Here is a 7,147-nt window from a genome sequence, read left to right on the forward strand (position 1 = left end):
TAATCGGTATTTGCAGCCGCTCCTTAGTGCTAACATCACCACCTCAGCTCCACCTCAGATCATCAGGCATTAGATTCTCATAAGGAGGACAACCCAGTTCCCTTGCATGCGCAGTTTACAGTAGGGTTTGTGCTCCTGTGAGAATCTAATGCCGCTGCTGACCTGACAGGAGGCGGAGCTCAGGCCGTGATGCCAGTGAAGGGGAGTGGCTATAAATACAGATGAAGCTTCACTCACTCACCCACTGCTCATCTCCTGCTGTGCGGCCCAGTTCCTAACAGGCCACAGACCAGCACCAGTCCGCAGCCCAGGGGTTGGGGACCACAGCTTTAAGCCACTCTGAAATCCAGGGAACAGCCTTGTTCTACCGCCTGTGAATGCTGAGTTACAAACTTTGTCTTTCTCTAAACCAGACCACCTCCTTTGAAGTGTAACTCCTCTTGGAAAAGATCCATTCTTTATAAGAAGCCCTGGACTGCTGCAGAAGGCCACCAAGGCTGCTGGAGCCTGGATGTGAGGGGGCGAGGAATGGGAGGCTCTCTCTGCATATCTGAGTGCCTCTCTCTTCATGTCTCTCATTTCTGTCTGTCACTCCATATGTGTCTCTGCGTGAGTCACTCCCTGTTTGTTTCTATATTTCTCTGGGTCTCTGCATGCATCTCTCATCTTCTCCCTGCATCTCTCTGGCTCTGTGTGTCTCTCTGTGAATGTAGGTGTCTCAATGTGGGTGCCTCTATCTCCCTCTCTGGTCTTCTCTCTCTAGACCTAGAGAGACACTGAGACACAGGATTGGAAGACATGTCTGCACATGTCCACGTATCTGGGTGGCTGTCTCCCAACCCCAAGTCACCATGTCTCTTTGTCTATGTGTCTCTGAATTTCTGTTTCCTCCCCACTGTGACTCCCTTCTTAAACTTTGTTTTTCTATATGTCTTTGTTGGTCTCTCAGATACTCTTCAAATGTAAATAAACTTCTACATTACCCCTAAAACCTCACAACTATTGTTTATTATAATCGCTTCATCTTTTTAGACTAGGGAAAAGAGAGGGGCCATAATGGGAAATTTGGGGATATTGCTGATATCATTGGAATGTTCTGGGATAGGAAACCAAGAGGAGATGGAGGAGAGGGAGTAACAAAGTAGAGTGGACCCGTCTGCTCACTCCTCTCTTAAAGACAAGCTAATGTACAAGCGTTCTCAGACATGCCCGACTGCTCTTCAAAGACAAATATGAATTAGAAGTGTGAATCCATTTCTAACCATAACTAGGTGAGAAGACATTATATTGGAGAATCCTTTCCATCAAGGAAAACATCATCTCTAATAATTAATCAAATTGCAATTTTTAAAAGAAATGTCATGTATATGACACACATAAGGAGACCCCTCATTTTACACTCACCTTCCAAGTTAGGGATGTATCCTGGTTTGTTAGCTCGGCCCTTTGGTGGGGTGACAAGAGAATTCAGAAGAAAGGTTCTGTTGAAGACAAAGTATAATCGCATTGATCATTATTAGTCTGTCTTCAGTTATCACAAGTGTGATCCACAGCAACGTATTTTATCCTTTCACTTTATCCATCTCCTCTCCTTCTTTATGTTGGAACTGCTGAAAACATAGGAACAGGCTGGTATAAGAGACCCCCTCCTCCCCGGCCTGACCTGGCTCTCTCTCCTGAAGGAGCCACTAGTTTGGGAGTGTGGAAGCAACAGAGGAGGCCCTGAGTGGCCTGGAGAGAGAAAGAGAAACACCAAACAGATTGGAGAGAAGCAGCTCAACAGCCCCTTCCCAGCTGCTCTGCTGAAACCTTCACTGTTAAAGTCATCTGCTTGCTACGCACCTGCATCCAAAACATATCCTTGTGTTTTCGGTTGATGTTACCTAAGACGGTTGATACATTTGCTCACTGGTAGAATTATGAGTATTATTACCACATAAATATAGGCTAATTCATCGCATCAGATAGAAAATGTACACAGACAAGCACATTTATTATCCCGAGTTTGAGGAGCTGGGACTGACACCACCCAAGCAGGTACCTTGAAGGGGGGGTTAACTCCAGACTACGGAAGAGGGACACCCAGGGACCCCACAAAGCAGAAGAGGAGAGCACAGATGATATGCCCACGTCTGTCCTCTGAGTAGGGCTGGTAAAACTAATGACAGGCAGCAGCCTAAAGCTAGTGCAGAATGAAGGAAGGATTGTAAGAAATTAGGATAAATGCACCTAATACGTAGACCAGCGGTGCTTAACACTGGCAGCACATTAGAATCCCTGCGGAGCTTGCAAAACAAAAAGCTTAAGCCCTACCCCCAAGAGTCTCTGGTTTAATTTTTCTGGAGTGGAGCCTAGATGATGATATTTTGTAAAAGCCCCTAGCTGTTTCTAAGGTGCAGCCGGCATTAAAAATCACCGACTCAATCGACAACTGATAATAAAGTGCTTGGTATCATTTTGACTTATTGCTCACGTAAAACTACAAAGTGAAGTGGGCAGAATGGCTGTTTCTTTATAGCACCAAAGAGCGGAATTTCTCTCTGGTGTCCTGAACGGATCCCTACGGAACACACGTAAGGACAGGAGCAAGGCTGACTTGGAAGGGACTGAGAGAGCCAGGCCTCTCTCCTGAGAGCGCCACGGCAGGCCAGAGAGAAGCGAAACAGGAACACTGACGTGGGGCGGCTGGTTGGAGGCACATATTCACAATGCTAGCAGGCTGCAGGAAGGCTTTAGATGAGGGGTTCTCAACCTTAGGGACTGTGCATAGAATCACCCGGGAGCTTTTAAAACTCCCGAAACCTGAGCCACACTGAAGACCAATCAAATTTATAGAATCTCCAGGGTATCACCAAAGCAACCCCATCTTTTGAAACTCCCCGGATGATTCTGTTGTGCAGCCAAGGTGGAGAACCACTGCCTTAGGTAATTGTTAACGTCTACTCTCAGTAAAATTTGGCTCTTTTTTTTTCAGGCTGGAAGGCAGATAAAGAAGCGTGCAGCCTTATAGAGATTAAGGACTAAAAACAAAATCGAAGTTTAGGTAAAAGTAAGGCAAAAGGGAGTAGGAAAAGAAAGGGAAGAAAAAGGAAAGAAGATATGAAGACAGCTAAAGAAATCAAAGAAAAAAGGGATGGAAAGGCAAGGAATATGGGGAGAGGGCAATGCTGCCACTCAGGGCCACGGGGTGTGCAGCCCCAAGACCCCTCTCCACGCAGACTGCCTGCAACAGCCGTCCGTGACAGGTGATGTTGGGCACAGGAAGCTCTAGACTGTCTCTGCTCTTACTGCTGGCTGTGTGCCTTGGGCCAACCCTGAATCCCCTTTTGCTGCCACGTAAAATTTAAAAAAACAAAAAAGAGTGGCAGTTTTTCCCTCACTCAGAACAGCTGATGGGTCTCATTCTTTGCATAATAATAAATGGTTTCTAAATTATAGGAATATAGGCTGGGCATGTAATCCTAGCACGATGGGAGGCCGAGGCAGGAGGATTGCTTGAAGTCAGGAGTTCAAGACCAGCCTGAGCAACAGTGAGACCCACGTCTCTAAAAACTAAAAAATAAATAAATCACAGGAATAGAGGATGAGTTAAAGGGCATGTCATAGTCCAGCCTACTAGCCAATGACTGAACCTTTTCTACAACACCCCTGAACAGGCCTCTGGCCTACTAAAACAACCCCAATAACCATAGCATCCGGCCCCTCTTGAAAATTAGGCTCTTAGGAAGTTCCTTGTATAGGATCAGAATTTGTTTCCCTGGAATTTTCATGCTTTGGATGTGGTCCAGCTGATTGGACTCGTAAAGAACAAGTGGGCTGTCTCAGGAACCTGAGATTTCTCGTTTTCTCTCATTTCTCTGACTGATGAATCTCTGCCCTCCTACTACATGGTTTCAGGTTCACCCTCCAATACCTGCCACCTTGTCCCTCTCCTCTGAACTCATTTGAATCAACTTTCATCTCTTTGGATATGGTCCCCATACTCCAGAAAGAATCTGAACAGCTCAAGAGGCACTAGACACTTCTGGAAGATCCATACCACAAAGTGTTAAGGTGACAATGTCAGCAATACCCATATGTCAGAAGCTCCTAAACTGTTATCTTGTCAAACTTTTAAATGCAAAACTGAATATGAAAGCTTTACCTCTGATATTCTGGAGATCCATTTGGCAGAGGTTACTCGCTCCTTTAAGGCTTCTCTTATCTGAATGTTTAACAAAAGGAGTTCAGAATTAAAAGATTATAAGGAGTTAACACATGTGCTTGGGCCCGGCAAATATTGTGGCAAAGGGACTGTGTTACCAGCCTGGTCCTTTGGTGGGATCCGGAGGGATCAGGAACCTAGTGGAGCAGTCCAGGGAAAGGTGGGGAGACAGGGAGAGACAAGAGAGGTGGAGCTGGCACAGGAGAATCATTTTCAGGGCCTTAAACATGGACCCGATGGCTAAGAAGTACCGTTGCCACAAGTTTGAGGATTTTTTGACAAAGCTTTGACGTTATTTTCTTGGAGCACCTAAATAGTTAATCACTTCCCATAGTTTGTCAATCACTCAAGCTTTCCTTTTCTAGAGGAAAATAATACTACACAACATAGTAACAGTCCATGGAACCAAGGAAATAATAACTAACAACAATATTTTGATTTTTTGTTTGTTTGTTTGTTTGTTTTTTTGAGACAGAGTCTCACTCTTTTGCCCGGGCTAGAGTGAGTGCCGTGGCGTCAGCCTAGCTCACAGCAACCTCAAACTCCCAGGCTCAAGCGATCCTTCTGCCTCAGCCTCCCGAGTAGCTGGGACTACAGGCATGCGCCACCATGCCCGGCTAGTTTTTTCTATATATTTTTAGTTGTCTGATTAATTTCTTTCTATTTTTGGTAGAGACGGGGTCTCGCTCTTGCTCAGGCTGGTCTCGAACTCCTGAGCTCAAACAATCCGCCCGCCTCGGCCTCCCAGAGAGCTAGGATTACAGGCGTGAGCCACCGCGCCCGGCCTCAATATTTTGTTTTATAACTTTATATTTATGTATCATACCTGTCATCTCATTTTACCCAGAAAACAACCCTGTAAAGTAGATATTATTATCCCCATTTTATAACTGAGGAAATAAGGCTCTGAGATTGTGACATCCAAAATTTGTCAGCTGCTAAGAGAAAAAACCAGGACTCAAATTCTTGTCTGCTGACTCCAGATCATCTCGTCCTTTTCCCTAAGTCTCTCCTGCTAAAACAGGCACTCTTCTTATTGCCTCTCCCTTTTCCCTTCTGCTAAACAACAACAACAACAAAATGTTTTTCACCTTCTAAGGCCTTGTAGAGGTTCTGTCTTCACAATCAATGTATGCCGAGAGCCTCCAGCTCAGGGTGACGTTGTCCTTCTCTGAAAATGCAGTGTTCTTTGTCACACGGAGACTCTAAAGAGGGAAGAGCACTCCCCCGTGTTGGGGCTGCACACAAGGGTCAACTGCACAAATCAGGATTTGTGCAGATGTACTGTAGCTTCCACTTACATTTCTTTGTTCTCATCTATTTTTATTCCTATGTTTCATAATGTGCCTCATACATCCTTTCTAAATGAATAATGAACACATCTAAGGATGTATGCTCACTGTTCCCGATCTTAAAATTTGAAGACTACTAGTATACACAACTTTTTGTTGATTAATCACATACGGTCCTGTGACACTTTTGAGTATTCACCTTTTACATTATAATTTTAAATGTAAGAGGTTTCCATCTTGATAGAAGGTTCTATGGCTTAGAGTTCTTTACACATCTCACAGCGCCTAACGGGTATACTAAGCACTAACGCTGCTGCAGACACTTTGGCTACAAATACTAGTTGCAGCATTACAAATGATAAAAAGACATAATCCTACAGTATTTAACTGTGCAATACCTTAACTGCTTTCTGAGTGTTTTCACTTACAAAATTGTGTTTGTTCTTTACGTAATCTAGTGGAGAAGGCAAAGGAAGCATCATGATCCCTGCATTCCATTTGAGGAATCTGGGATTCCTAAGCATTAAGGAACTCCCCAATGCCACACAATTGTACATGAAAATATCAAAACTCATACTCTTTCATCTCTGAATAATATTTACTAGGTTGCTATGGTATCCTCATAAGATAATGAAAGGATCACTGTGAAATTCCTCTTTTATAAACCTTCGATGGTAACTTAGTAAAATAGCATAGTTTAAAAACAAACAAAAACTCTGCAATCAGGATGCTTTTTTTTTTTGTATATCCAACATGGTATTGTTCCTTTTCGCTTTTTAAAATTTATTTATTTATTTATTTCAATTGACAGAAGATGTTAGCGTCTGCACCTGAGAGGACTCTTTGTCTCACTAACTCCAGGAGGCAGTGTGATAGGTACAATGGCAAAATGGTGATCTTAGAAGCCTGAGTAAACATTTGTTGTTTTGCTCATTTATTTGGTTTTTATTTGTTCTCACCATTCACCACCTATCAGTACTCATCTGTTTTTGGAGAATTTCCTTCCCTGAGTCCACTGCTCTCTAAGGTAGAAGTCAGGAACTCACTCTTCCAACCAACCCTGCAGGTAAAGGCAGCCATGTGACCTGAGCCCAGCCAGTCAGGACATGACAGTGCAAAACAACAGGTGCCAGTGGGCTGGACAGGCAAGGTGGAGGTGATCCCCCAGACTGCAGTGGCGGCACCTCTAGCTTAAGTGTTCGCTGCCTGATGCTGGCCTGGTGAGCTGTGCTACCCATGCCTCGCAGAGACGGGAGGGGCAACGGTATCGCTCGTGGAACAATTCCGTGCCGTGCATTGGAAACTGTTCCTGGAGTGAAGACTGGAGTGACTGTGAAGACAGAACTTCTACCAGGCCTAGAGTGAAGACCCCAAGCCAAAGACAGCCCCTCCCAAAGACAATACTGTGAGATTTAATAAATTCCTTTTCTGCTTCCACTACTCAGAGTGGGTTTCTATAGAGATCTTGAGCAAGCTACTTATTCGCTTTGTCTCAGTTTCCTCATCTGCAAAATTGAAAATAGTTACACACAAGATTGTCTTAAGGATTAGAGCTAATGTACGTAAAACTCTTAGCCCCACAAAAGCTTAAAAGGTGGTAGATACCATTTGCATTGTGAAGAGCAGTTATGACGCTCTATTCGTGTGTCTG

This window comes from Propithecus coquereli, unplaced genomic scaffold (assembly GCF_000956105.1).
Source record: "Propithecus coquereli isolate 6110/MARCELLA unplaced genomic scaffold, Pcoq_1.0 Scaffold90, whole genome shotgun sequence".
Lineage (NCBI taxonomy): Eukaryota > Metazoa > Chordata > Mammalia > Primates > Indriidae > Propithecus > Propithecus coquereli.